General features: G+C 35.2%; 1 protein-coding gene and 1 long non-coding RNA gene across 4 annotated transcripts in view; both read left to right on the plus strand.

The window, feature by feature from the left end:
* The window catches only part of fhit (fragile histidine triad diadenosine triphosphatase), a 447,851-nt gene that overhangs the window by 385,440 nt on the left and 47,370 nt on the right, over nucleotides 1-15,041 (plus strand). The window lies entirely within an intron of this gene.
* LOC125257196 lies at nucleotides 5,309-8,628 on the plus strand. 2 transcript variants are annotated; one of them, XR_007182264.1, is made up of 5 exons: nucleotides 5,309-5,357; nucleotides 5,796-5,921; nucleotides 6,390-6,471; nucleotides 7,573-7,643; nucleotides 7,736-8,628. It is a non-coding gene; the product is annotated as an uncharacterized LOC125257196 (long non-coding RNA). The 2 variants fall into 2 exon arrangements; XR_007182263.1 differs by lacking the exon at nucleotides 5,309-5,357 and adding an exon at nucleotides 5,432-5,686.

The raw sequence follows: 15,041 nt of genomic DNA on the forward strand, positions 1-15,041 counted from the left end.
ATAATAATATGAAAGAATTTTTTAACAGGTTATGACAATTGTTTGTGATGTTATGTTGTATTTATTGTGCATTAGCCACTTATAATATGCTGGAACGGTCAGTTGAGCAACAAGATCGCAGCACATCTCAATTCTCAAATGATGCGTTCTGTGTCCTCGCGTCCTTACGAGATCGTTCTTTCAAGGTCGTCTGGCAAGACCGGACTCCACGAGAACGCAAGTCCGTTCTTTGCGTTCTTGGAATTGAGAAACAGCCGATATCCGGGAGATATGTGTGTCGCGTTCTTTAACGGTCCGCCTGGAAACAAAGCCGTCATGATACCAACCCCCCTCATGGAAGAAGCAAGCCGTCGTGTTTACAACTGTGACAATGAGCGCTTATCAGGATGATTTACAAAACTATGTGAAGTTTCCGGCGATCAGGGGTTAAATTGGGCCGGGGCCGTCCGGGGCTGAGCCCTGGCACATAGGCTTACCAGAGCTTGACAAGTTGACATAGGCTACATTTGTCCGGAACTGGGGGACAAGTGGATTTTTTGATGTGAAAAAGAATTTTACTTGCCTGACCAGGGGTGCGTTTGAACTATGGTCGTAAGTCCCATTGAACTCTATTGGTAACGACGGACCATAGTTCGCTTTGGGAAACGCACCCCAGATTGATTAAAATGTCAATAACAACCAAAACGCGAGAATGATTCATTTATATTAAGTGGCGATTGATAGTGGATAGTAATATACGTAGGGCATAATGTAACGTTATATTGGCGGTGACAGCCTATTGCGCTCTTGAGGCGCACGTAACCTCTTGAGGAGAATTCAAAACAAATGATCTCTGCTCACACAAAGAAACTCAGTTATCATGTTGCAATACAAATTGAATATGTGGAGTTTTTATAGCTAGCTATTTACGATATATGATAAAGTAAGCATCACCCAAAAGTGCTGAATTCCTGAATATCACCTTGATTGAAATTGACACTAATTTCATACAACAGTTCAATAAACAAGTAGTTCATATTAATCACTTACGTTTTAAGTGCAATATCGCCTGTTTTTTGTTCTATTGTAGCAGCGATAATAGTTCCAAACAAAGCAGAATCAGCGCATCTCGCAGCTACGCTCAGCCGTTTTGAATGATTCAGCGTTTTGAACGAATCGGTTGAGTGAAGATTCAATTCCCCAATTATAAACAACTGCTTCATTCTTGACTGATTCAGCTTTTTGAATGAATCGTTTGAATAAATGAATCAGTGGCTCACTCATTAAGACGGTCACTTGCCGCCATCTATTGGCGGTCTAATTTCATGTTTAAAAGTATAAATTTACCACCAACATATCTTATTTGTATATTCAAAAATATTTAAAGAATCTCAACATTATAGAATGCAGTTGTACTTTTTCAGTGTAAATTATTTAATCTGGTAACAGCCCTATAGTGTGTTACTATTTTAATTTAGGCCTATCAAATGAAAGAATTTGAAAGGACGAAACATAAATTTAATGTTGGGAGGGGGAAATGCCCTTTATAAAGGTTAATTATTATTATTAATTAAGGAATTATTGTTATTATAATGTAAGAAATATTAATAAAATACCCCCAGGGTAAATAACATAAATTTGCAGATTTAAATATGTCACTGCTGAGAAAGTTGCTTGTTTTAGAATAAATTATATTTACAACACGCACAAAATTTATTTATTTATTTATTTTTTTCCCCAGGCAAGCTAGTTTTTTACTCTGACAAGTAAATTACCAATTTAGTTGTGCAAAGGACAAGCACAAAACAATGCTTAATGTCGAACTCTGTATTTTGTATTTATATTCTCTCCTTTAATGGTAGCATCACTCTTATATTTGATACTGATACAAAGGAGAAGGCACAGGCCTACAGAAAGATGTTATTGTCTTCAGATGTATCTTTGTACACTACCAGCATCTATAAAATGATTTTTATCAGCATTTTAGTGTTCATAGCAGAGGGCTCACTCAACTTGTTATATTTTAGTTTGTCAAATGATATAATTTTGTAGTCTTCACATACACATGCACCCCTCGAAAGCCTGAAACCACAGAGCCCCCCCACATAACAAATCCCAATTTAACCCCTGGCGGCGACATTGTTGCAGTAAATGTGCACAACATTCTTGAATGAATAATTTATTAGATGCAAGCTGGTCTGTTATCGTAGGGACATCAACTTTACATCTCCATGCCCCCAAACACGATGTAGAACAAAAAGAACTGTGATTGGTTGCTTTACATGTCAGGCAGATAGCCTCTTGGGCGGCCCTTGGCCAATGAAACTTGCGATGGAGTCCAGACTTGCAGCCGTCAGTCTGAAGGTCTGGCTACATGACACTAAATTAATATAGACATGCTGTTCAAAGGTCTACTGAGAACTGGTTCTGATTCAGTTGCGTTTGAAAGTATTAAAGGCACAATATGTAATTTTTGCCACTAGAGGTCGCTTGTTCAAAACAAATGTGTAGCTTGAGAAAGTTATAATGTTACTGTTCGCTTGGTGGCTACTATGAGACACTTGTTGCACACTGCAGTAAGCTAGATTGATATTGGTCATGGCAAAACATGGTACTCGCGGTAAATCAAGAATACGAGATTTAAACAATAAGACTTACTGTGGTGAGCTATATAACAATGATTAGATTTCTGTCGATGAATGTATCCAAGCAGTTGCTCACCTGTCTAATAAAACACATAATATATTAAAGCGTCTTTGATATTTCCATGATTTCTACTAAATAAAACCAGAAATCGAGGGTAACGCGGATATGTTGTCATTGATAGGCGACGCACGGACACGGTCCGTGTCCTGGTTAAAATTGCTTATTTCTCTGGATTTAAACATTCTTGGAAACATTTGGGATAATTTAAGTACACAAGTCAACTAAATATATAACACTGTTCTAGTGGTTTTTGGATATTTTAATTCAAAAATCTTACATATTGTGCCTTTAAAGGATCAGTTTGAATCAGTCTAGTGATTCATTTACTGACTGAATCGGTGAGAGTGATTCTTGGCATATTAAATCAGTTCACTTGAAACTGACAACTATTACTTAGTACTTAAAGGTATAGTTCACCCCAAAAATGAAAATGATGTTCCAAACCTGTATTACTTTTTTTTTTCTTTTCTTTTGTGGAATATAAAAGAAGACATTTTGAGGTTACCAACCTTCTTCAAAAAATATTTTATGTTCCACAGAAGAAATAGTAATAATAATACAGGTTTGAAACAACATGAGGGTAAATAATGAAATGATTATTATTTTTGGTTGAACTATCCCTGTAAGGCTTGTGAGACCTACATTCACAATGTTGTTATAAATTGTAGTTTCATAAATAAATACATAGATATTTTCTTCACACAGTGTATTTGTTGACACAAATGATATTCAGGTAATAAAATAATTGTTAATGGAATTGTCAAGCTGTTAAATTCCATCCACTAAACATGTTTAGTAGAGGAGGTATAAGATAAAGATTAATCATTCATTTTTAATTATTAACAAAAATAAGAAGCATTATGTTAACTTTGAATTGTATAGGATAAAGGAAAGGCTTGGACTGTATAAACTAACATTTAAAAAACAATTTAGTGTGCCTGCCTCGATCTACCTCTATTTTTTGCTTCTAGCACAGTCTCTCTAAAGCAGACAGAATATGTTCCGTCTTTATTTGCTGTGAATCAGGTTAGCTGGTGTATGGAGAGTGACAGGCGCCAGCAGAGACAGGCTGAGAGGATGATGGCAGCTAACCTTTCACAGAAATCATTTTTCATTTTGCTCAGCTGTGTCCACTGCCTGCAGATCTGCCTGGGGAGAGGTGTGTGACGCATCCAGCAGCGGCCGTTCCCTTCGGTGCCGGCCACGGAACTGTAATTTGATCCCAGAAAACTCTACGGTCCGAGACACAAAGTCGCCTGGCTGTTTCTCTTTAAAATCCCTAGTTATTTTTTTCCCCCTTCTGATATGAGATGCTTTGACTTTTGGCATGAATGTGTAATGAACTGAGCAGGTGGGTTTGTTTACGGAGTCCGGTGGGAACTTTCATAGTCACGTACAGTATGAGCATATCCACCTCTTAATTTCTACAGGGAATGGATGAAATATATATTTTTTTCCATGGATCCTTATGACCCTTTTCATGTTTCACAATTCTATGCAACACTTTGATACAAAGATATGTATAGCATAGTGTGTCCCTACCGGCATGGGAATAGACATCACAGAACATGCTAGTATTGTCACAAATATGTTATGTAGCATAGATCTGTAACTCAACACTTCTCTAGAAGTCTATACTCATGTGGCTCAATTATATAGAGAGCATGCAAATGAAGCCTAGTGCCCCTCTTGAAATAAAATAATTCAAGTACAGGTAGGAGGGACTGGCTATATTTAAGCAGAAAGCTGATTTAAGAGCCTCTTGCGTTATTTTTTTCTGGGTCTATAGAACCTTTAGTTCCTGTCCTCAAATCTGATCCTGTCCTCAAATCTGACAGCACAACTTTCCAAGAGTGCTGATGTAACAGTCCAAAAACACTTAGACTTTTCACATCACTCAGCCTGTATTGCTGCTTTCCAGTCAGAATGTCGGTCTGTGAATTAGTGGTGAGTCTTTTCTGTAGGTTTCATGGTTACACCAGTTGATGGTGACGCTACAGTCTTTTTTTATGAGTGAGTCTTTCAAGAACGAATCAAGTGATTCTGCTTCAGAATACGCCTGCATTCCTTCTATATAGTTGACAAAAACAGTACACAGTAAAATCAACAGTGTTAATCAAACAGTGTTAATCTGCATTTACTCTTAAGGAGTTAATTTAACAACAAATAGTGAAAAATACCCCCTAGTGTTGGTGAAAATAATCAGAGTTGAATTCTGCTTCGTTAAATTTACTCTGTTAAGCTCCGCCCCTTAAGCCAACTCCGAAGACCTGAGCGGAAGTTCTCTCGTCGCCATTTTCTTTGCCTCGCACTAAAAGGTAAGTTCTTTTAATTAACTTATTAAAACGTAAGTTTAATATTTGATGTTAACAATTGTGCTAATAATAATGCAGTTGTAGTTTTTTTATCTGGTTTAATTTGGTTTAAACTCGGAAATACTGAATAACTTCGCTGCAAGTCACTAGGCCTATGTTGGAGAAATGTGTTTTTTCGTCACAATGTGGTAATAAAGTTTAGATTATGTCAGTAATCTTACTTAATTTGATTTTCAGCTGTAGTTAGGTGTATCCGTTTAATGTGTTTACAGTTTTTTTTAACGTTTAATTATCTAACATCACAATAGGGGGTAAGCTGACACATTTTTATGTGTTTGGATGGTCGAAATCTTACAGGTAGGGCTGTGGCTGGTGTTTTCAACATTTTATAATGTAAACGTAACGATGAAGTTAATTTTAAATTCGATTTGTCAAATGCCACCATAGTATTTTTATTGAAGCCACGTAAGTTAGATGGCGCTGTGGGATAGCGTTAACATGGCCCAACACTGCGCAACGAAGAAGGCGATGGGGAAGGCGGAAAGTCTCATTTAAAAATACCCGCTTTTTTGTTTCTCGTCACTTTAACCTTCTGCAATGATCACGGCAGCACGAACAACTATTTTATATTATTGTTATTAGACATAAACAATCAGTTGACTTGAGCAGAGCGGCGGTTGATACAAGTAACGCATATTGAAATTCACTCTTTGTTAGCAGTGACTATTATTGGCATAGCACATATTGCTGAACTAACGTATTTTGTTCTCTTTTTTTTTTTTTTTAATTAACAAGCTTCTCCTGTGCACTCAAACAATTCCCTGTCTTCATCATTTGACTCCACCGACTCACAGGACACACTCATTATTGAAGAAAGGTTTTCAAGTACACGAATGAGGCTCGATGATGAAGCTAAAAAAGGTGGGCAACACGTTATTACTTATGCATTTGAGGGGGAAAGAAAAAAAACTTACTGTTGAAACTAATAAATCAATTTAAAAATCCAACATTAATTTGATCTTTGATTAAACATTTAGAAGAATATGTATAAATCTTGTTTGAAGTAGTATTTTTACATACCATATTCAAGTTTTGACATAAATATATATATATATATATATATATATATATATATATATAATATTAATATTATTTATTTTTTTAAGCCGGTGGAATCCATTGCAGAAATATGGTGGGGAGCTTATAATAAATTAATCAAACTACGATTTTGGGGGATGAAATGAGAAACTGTCAATATCCTGTCAGCTGACATGACAGAAGAGAATTGGTAATTTTCATATACAGATAATAATATGATCTTTCACCATAGTCCTCTCTTTTTTATATATATATATATATATATACATTTTTATATTTTTTATTTTGCAGTACATCACAACCAAGGAATGTGAATGAGAAATATCCCAGAGTAATTGTGGTGTTCCTGTATCTCAGTGGACCCCACCCCCACGTAAGTATCACACATTTTTTTTTTTTTTTTTTTTTTTTTTAGTTAATTATTTGACAAGTTTTAAATAGTGTATTTTGCTCTTGGATTTAAGTTTTTTTTCTTTTTTTTTCTTCTGTGCTTTTGTCTTTCTAAGGAGCATTGGTATGTTGGTGAGAGTGCCACCAGATACTTGACCTGGAGAATCAAAACTATACAGAGAGGCATTGCTAAAGAACAAGGAGTATCATTTGAAGGTACAAAATGAAATGAGAATTTCATTGTGTCATCTTTCATGGCAGTTTTATTGCCATGGTGTTGCATTAAAGGGTTAGTTCAACCAAAATGAAAAGTTCTGTCATTAATTACTCACCCAAGACTTTCGTTCATCTTCAGATCACAAATGAAGATCTTTTTGATGACAGAATGCTGTCAGATTTATTTCCATTGACAGTCTTTGCAACTGACACTTTGATGCTTTAAAAAGTTCATAAAGAGATTGTAAAACTAATCCATATGAATTGAGCGGTTTAGTCCAAATTTTCTGATGAGAATCGGTCGCTTGTTATGATGAACGGGTTTAATTTTTGTTTTTACTCGCATGTAAACATTGATCAGCAAACATAAGCAGAAGCTCAACCGAAACTGAATAACGCACAAGAACCGTGCTGGTTACGTGCTGCATAACCAGCGTTTGAGCTTCCGGATGAGGTTTGGCTTTGTGTGTTATTAAGGTTCGGTTGAGCTTCTGCTTATGTTCGCTGATCAATGTTTAAATGCAAGTAAAAACCTAAATTAAATCTGTTCATTATAAGCAATCAAGTCTCTTCAGACAATTTGATCTAAACCCCAATTCGTATGGATTAGTTTTCCAATGTCTTTATGAACTTTTTGAAGCGTCAAAGTGTCAGTTGGAAAGGCAGTCTATGGAAGGAAATCTGACGGCATTCTGTCATCAAAAATATCAGTTCCAAACAAGAACAAAAGTCTTATGGGTTTGGAACGACATGAGGGTGAGAATTTTCATTTTGGGGGTGAACTAACCCTTTAAATGTGACTAAGGATTAACTTCGTATAGCAATATTCAAGCAGTGTTGATCTTAAAATGCTTTTGTTGTTCATCAGGAAAAGGATTGTCTTGTCAAGGCCAGAAAAGGCGTCTACATCTCAAGTGGGGATATCTTGTCTTCTAGAAGGTTTGTTTTTATTTATTACTATTTTTATTATTATTTTCTTGTAGTTTTCTTTATTTAACATTAGTCCTCTGCAATTTGCTTGGTTTTCTCAGAGTGAAACAAGCATTGAGGAGCATCTTCAAGACATCGCTGGAAGTGCTCAGTCCTATCACCTGGCTGTTGAAACCAAGAATTCAGTTCACCAGTTCTTCATTCTTGATCAACATGTCATTCCATGCAAGTCAGCCTCTTCTTTTGTTGCCTTTTGATGAAATGTTTAATGGGATTATGTTTAATGTTTAATGGGTTTAATTCACCTAAAAATGAGAATTCTGTCATTAACTCATGCCATTCCAAACCCGTAAGACCTTTGTTCATCTTTGAAACAACAATGAAGATATTTTAATGAAATCTGAAAGTTTACGACTGCTTTCATTTCAGCAAATCACTCATGCGTCGTGGTGCTCTCATGTACGCAAGTCCGGTTTTGCGTTGCTTCATAAAACTGAAGTTAAATCAACAGAGTCACATGGGTAACTTTAATGATGTCTTTACTGCCTTTCTGCACCTTGAAAGTGGTAGTTGTGTAGGCTGTCAATGAAGTGACAGAAGTCTCCCAGATTTCATCAAAAATATCTTCATTTGTGTTCTGAAAATGAACAAAAGCCTTACAGGTTTAGAATGACATGAGGGTGAGTTAAGGAGAGACTTTATTTTTTGGTGAACTAATTTTAAGGCACACTTTGTTTTGGGCACCATTTATAACACTATTCTACACAAGATGTACACTCTTGTTGTCAGAATGAAAGTGTACAACAAATATGCTGGCAAAGTGAAGTCCTTGTATTGCTGAGGTTAGAGCAAGGCTGCTTAGCTAGGTGGTTCAACAGATTCTGTACTGCATACAGTGATGTATTGTCATTTCATGCAGATGTGATGTATTTTTGTGCATATACGTGTATGTTTTTTGAGCCTGACAACGTTTAAATAAATGTTTTAAATGTGATGTCGTTGAACTTGTTTTCTTTTCTGTTTTGAAAACACCAATTGGGTTTTGAAATTTGAGAATTTTTCACTATTACAAATGTAAATAAACTCTACATAAGTGAAATATTAACACTAATCTGAGTTAATTTTCCGCTAGTGTTAAACTCTAGTAACACCAAACAGAGTTAATTTCTCCTAGTGTTAAACTCTAGTAACACCAAAAAGAGTTAATTTTCCCCTAGTGTTAAACTCTAGTAACACTATTAAGTGTTGAGCAGTGTTAAATTTTTACTCAAAATAGAGTTAATTTAACTCTGAAAATTTAACACTATGACAAGAGTCAATTTATCACCAATTCTGAGTGGGACCAAATACACTCGGGCCGAGTGTTAAATTTGACTCTTATAGAGTTCATTTAACACTGCAAAATTTACTGTGTATGTACAAATCCAGTATGTCTGATTTTGTAGTATTTATAAAGCAGTAGGTGAAAACTAACATTATGACCTACTACTTCCACATATCATCCTATGAGGGTTATTGTGAATGGCAGTGAAGCAATGCAACGGCATATGTCACATGACAAAACCAACATTACATCCAGAATTCATTCATACACACATTCATAACATATAGAACATACTGTTTTAACAGTCACAAAGTTAGTTTTTCAAATCAAATGTTGTACCTACTTAATATGTGAGTTCTGACATACAAACTCTCTTTATGAGACAGTCATTGGATTATTCACTCAACCGATTCATTAAAAAAAATGCTTACTTATTCAGGAACTAAACTTTATGAGAGAGTAATAGAATTATTCTCTCAAATGAGTCACTCAAAAACACTAATTCTTTTAGCAACAAAGCTGAGTTTTTGCTATCTCTTTTTTGAAACTGTTTTCAATCGTGGAGAACAAAACAGGCAATGTAACTGGCAGTTAGTAACACAGTATTAACTTGCATTACCTGAAATTTTGTATAAAAGCAATAGCATATCACTCGGCAATCGTGCCAGTGCAAGAACGGTGTGTAAACGGCTACTGAAACAAACAGCTACTTTTTTGAGAACTTTTGAGAAGGATTAGTTCACTTTAAAATGAAAATGACCCCATGATTTGTTTAAATAACTTGATGCAATATTGTTTGATTTGATGAAGAGATTCAGATTTAAATTATTCTCCCACCTATTTTACTCCACCATCTTTTAATCCCAATAGCTAATACTTAAGATTAATTGCACTATAAGGACCCACAACATAATTGCCTGTTAAATGCATGAATATGTTAATGTGCAAATTCTGAATATGATAAAGGAGAGAAATGGTATAGGTCCACTTTTCAAGAGTCTTGGGGCTGATTTCGATTTATTTAAATGAGGCGGAGAAAGCTTACAAAAATGAGCAGCATTATCCTCCCCCACAAAAACACCTGCGGTGGACAGGAGGAAGTATTCTAATCACCTGACTTTTGACATCCCTTCTGCCAAGCGCAGCACTTCTCCGGCTTGGCTTTGTTCTGGGATGATGGCTCCAGCTCGGAGGCATTTATAAACCTGTGGGTCACTTGTGGTAGCGCAGAGTAATAGCTTTGAAGATGTGAGACAGAATCCAGAGGAAATCTCTTGCCGAGCATTATTATCAATGAGCAAAAAAGACACTCTGTCCATTTTTTTTCCCCCCCTTTATATGCTTTTTTGTACAAATAAGGAAATAATGAATCTCCTAGCCTGGACTTTTAGATGTATTACTCCCATACTAATTTTCCTCCTGAAATGGTGTAATTAAAGACGATTAAGTGTTTAAACCTGCGTGGCAGGAGAGCCGAAGGTCTGGTCGCTTAAGGAGAGTTTTAAGTGCTATGAGCAGAGAGGCATGAAGGTGCTGGAGCTGTTATCAGATCGGCTGCCTAATCGCACCGCTCATATGTAGCCAACCTGCAATTAGAGCTTCATAATGGGGAAGGTGTTATCTCTGCCAAAAGTGCTTCATTTTAGGGCACATTTAGATTAAAGTTTAGCAAAGAATAGAGGAGATTTCCGTCAAATCATTTTAGCAGCACTATTAAAGTATTGTGGTGGAACCATGGTACATTGATGCTATCAGATGGTAAAGCCGTGGTACTTTGACATGTGGGTAGCTGTCAGGAAACTGTTATTTTTCTGATATGTGTGTCTTAGTACTATGGATAGAATTTATTGGATACTGAATGTAGTTAGTATAAAGTACATATTAGGTGGGGGAGGGGGGGGGGTTATATGTTTTTTGTGTGTTTTTTTTTATATCATAATATAAGGCAATTTGCATCTCTCCATTCATCAACATCAAATATTTTAATTTGTTATATATAGAAAACAAAATTAATTTCTGTCTAAATGTTGCTTGAATTTAAAATACACTTTAACTACACAAAATGTGTGGTAGATCTATTATGATGCAATTTTTAATATATTTTTTTAGACTGTCAAGCTTAATTAAACTTTTGTTTTTGCCTTCTTTTTTTTTTTTTTAAACCGATAAATATTGCTATTGGTAAAGGGCACAAAAATAATGAGTAAGTAATTAAGGTGCACTGATTTGTTAGCAATGGCAAAATATTGAATGCAACATGCCAAATTGTGCAAACATAATTTTTGACCAGGATGTCCCTAGTGAAAAAAAAGTATACTAAGTATACTTGCAGCAAGACTAATTATTAGTATATTTCAAGTGTGTTAATGATTAGTTCATTTAAAGTGTGCTATTTTGAAACAACTAATTTTGTACTAAGTATATTTAAGTTGAAATTAAGTAGTATTAAAATACAACTTTAAGTATATTTAGTATACTTATGTGTACTAAATTGGAACAACTTCAAGTATACTTAGTACACTTTAAGTATATGTCTGTGTAGGGACTAATTACATGCTTGATTAGTGATATTAAAGTGTACTTAATTTGTGTTATAAGTATACTTCATTTGTGTTAAAAGTATAATTTTTTGTTATAATATACTTTGCATTATAAGTATACTTTATTTGTGTTATAAGTATACTTTTATTTGTGTTATAAGTATACTTTATTTCTGTTATGAGTACACTTTGTGTTATAAGTACACTTTATTTGTGATTTAAGTACATTACAAAACACAAGCAATATACACTGAATATATTATAGTATATACTGTATGCTCAGTACCTTTGGCTTATTCCAAATATTAAACATTACACACTTTGCAGTCAATAACTATACACTTTGTTATTACTTCTACTTTGTATAATATAGTCAACATTTGAAGCGGATCAAAACCATTAATCAAAGTTGTCCTAACTTTTTTGATCCACTTCAAATGTTGACTACTGTACTTTGAATTACATAATCTCACACAATACAGTTGTGCTACCATTTAAATACAGTTTAACACATTTTCCCAAAGTTGAATGCATTTGTTTTCAAGGCCACTAAATTAAATAAAATATAAGAACATAATGAAGAGACATATTTCATTGACAAATCCAATGGTTTTTATTTAAACTTAATATAGATTCAGCAAAACTTACCATGTTTTTCATTAAAGAAAAAAAAATTGATGGTAAAACTATAAGTACTTTGCAACACCGCAGAGACTGTAAAAACAAGTTTAGGATTGAGGCCAGTAAGCAGTAATTGAGGATTAGCAAGGGAACTTTCAGAATACAGTCGCTGAATAACCTTTATGAATTAATATCATATTTGTTGTCTGACTATGGTCTATCGCTCTCCGTTTGTTACTATCTTGTTTTCACCATGTTTTTGATTTCACATCATCCAATAATTAGTATCCTGCTGAGTAAATTCTGCCATAAGAATCCTATGGAACAAACCCACTGTGAATGACGTAATTATGCTCTCAAACTACTTAAACATTTGTATTGAATAATATAAATATTTGTATAAATTATATACAATTTACATGATACTTCAGAGGTAGTATTACCATTGTACATGTCCAGACAGACCCATAAAACTATTGCTGATTCTATGATACTTTTTGAAACAGTTTCATTTTTGATGCATTTTCACATACAGTTTGATGTCAAGTTGAGCAGTCGTGCATTAAGACTAATTCAATGAAATTTAATGTTATATTTTGATGGGAGCACAAAGAACTTGTAAAAGGTGTTTCGGCCTCCGTGTCATTCCCCTCCGCCCCTCTTATAGGGTCCTCGCTGAAGCTTCATCCCTACTGAGTGATATCTCTTCCCAGCCCTAACCGTTTCCGACACCTGCCCTGACATGCCTTTAGTGCCAGCATGGTGCCTGTCAGCATCATCCTGCCCACCCTGGCCGCCACCCCAGAGCCAGGCATGTTAATCTGGGCATCGGCTGATGCCAATTAACTCCCCTACCGCCCCCTCTGGTTCTGCTTTAGCAGAAATAGCAGCCTCCCTTCCTGCCCAAGGCCAGTCCGGCACAACCCTCGCTGATGACTTCACAGTGGGGATGTGGTGCAAAACTCTGCCCTCGCCAAGGGCACCGCTGGCTTTTTATTTTGTTCAATCCCTGACTAAAGAGTTCTGCTTTGTTCTGGGCATCCATCCCATGTGTGTATTTCAACTCCAATTTGTTTTGTTTTTGATTAATTTTCAACACCTGACTTTTTTCATTTATTTGTGTGTGAGTTGCATATCTTTCTTTTTGCTGCTGTTTTTTTTTTTTTTTTTTACTTTTCAGTGCATCAAAAATGAGCAGCTGTATCATTGACTCCCCAAGCTTTGCTAGATCAATAAAAGAGAATTGTTGTTTTGCATTGTACACTTTATAAATAGATTCTAATTGTTCACATTAACTACATTATTAAATATGTCTAACAATGAAAAAATATTTCTAAAGCATTTCTTAATCTTTGTTAATGTTAATTTCAACATTTGCTAATACATTATTTAAAATAAAAGTTGTTTCTGTTAATATTATTTAATGAACCTTAGCTAACATGAACCAACAATGAACAAATGTTAACAAAGCTTAACAAATATTTTAACAAATTAATTGCTATATGTTAGTTAAAGGTGCAGTAAACAGTTTCTGGGGGGAAAAAAACACAATCGGAACAAGCACCACAACAAACTTGTAGCCAATCAGCAGTAGGGGGCGTGTCCATTCATGATGGGGGAGGAGAGAGAGTGAGCAAGAGGGAGATTTGAATAAAGACTTTAGACAGAGAGATGACTGAGAGACATTACAAAAGCTCAGAGGAATATCACTGGGAAAAGAAGGGTTAAGATCAGGCAAGAGCTTTAGGACCCACGTTAATATTAGAAAAGCTTTCCAGTGCCGGAGAGACCTGAGTGGGAAGGCCTGAAAATGGATGCCAAGGTTGTTTTGTTTCTGCTACATATGTACAGGACATCCAGAATTCATTCATACTACACACATTCATAACATATAGAACATACTGTTCACAAAGTCAGCTTTACAAATCAAATGTTGTATCTATTTAGTATGCAAGTTCTGACATACAAACTGTTTTTATGAGTGAATCATTGGATTATTCACTCAACCGATTCATTAAAAAACATGCTCACATTCAGGAATTAAACTTTATGAGAGAGTAATAGAATTATTCTCTCAAATGAGTCATTCAAAAACACTAATTCCTTTAGCAACAAAACTGAGTTTTTGCTATCTCTTTTTTGAAACTGTTTTCAGTGGTGGAGAAAGAACAGGCAATATAACTGGCAGTTAGTAACACAATATTAACTTGCATTACCTGATATTTTGTATAAAAGCAATCACTCGGCAATCATGCCTGTGCAAACGGCTACTTTTTTGAGAAGTAGCTTTAAAGGAATAGTTCACTTTAAAATGAAAATTACCCCATGATTTACTCACCCTCGAGCCATCCTAGGTGTATATGTCTTTCTGATGAACACAATCAGAGTTATATTAATACATATCCTGACGTGTCCAAGCTTTATAATGGCAGTGAATGGGGCCAACAAGTTTGAAGCTCAAGAAAATGCATCCATCCATCATAAAAATACTCCACACGGCTCCTGGGGGTTAATAAAAGCCTTCTGCAGTGATGCGATGCGTTAGTGTTATAAAAATATCATTATAAAGCTTGGACGCATCAGGATATTTATTAATATAACTATTACATTATAAATATCATTGGAAAAAGAAAGGTTAAGATAAGGCAAGAGCTTTAGGACCCACGTTAATATTAGAAAAGCTTTCCAGCGCTGAAGAGACCTGAGTGGGAAGGCCTGAAAATTGATGCCAAGGTTGTGTTATTTCTGCTCCATACGTGAGTAACATTGGTATTGAGTGTGTGCTGCTGGTGACTAACAACAAACTCTTGCTTGTGTATACTTATGTACTATATGTTCATGTTTTGTCTTAGCTTTATTTTTCATGAAATCATTATTTCGCTTCACTTACTATTACTGCTTTCATAAAGAGACATTCACTCT

Source organism: Megalobrama amblycephala, linkage group LG21, assembly GCF_018812025.1.
Source record: "Megalobrama amblycephala isolate DHTTF-2021 linkage group LG21, ASM1881202v1, whole genome shotgun sequence".
NCBI lineage: Eukaryota > Metazoa > Chordata > Actinopteri > Cypriniformes > Xenocyprididae > Megalobrama > Megalobrama amblycephala.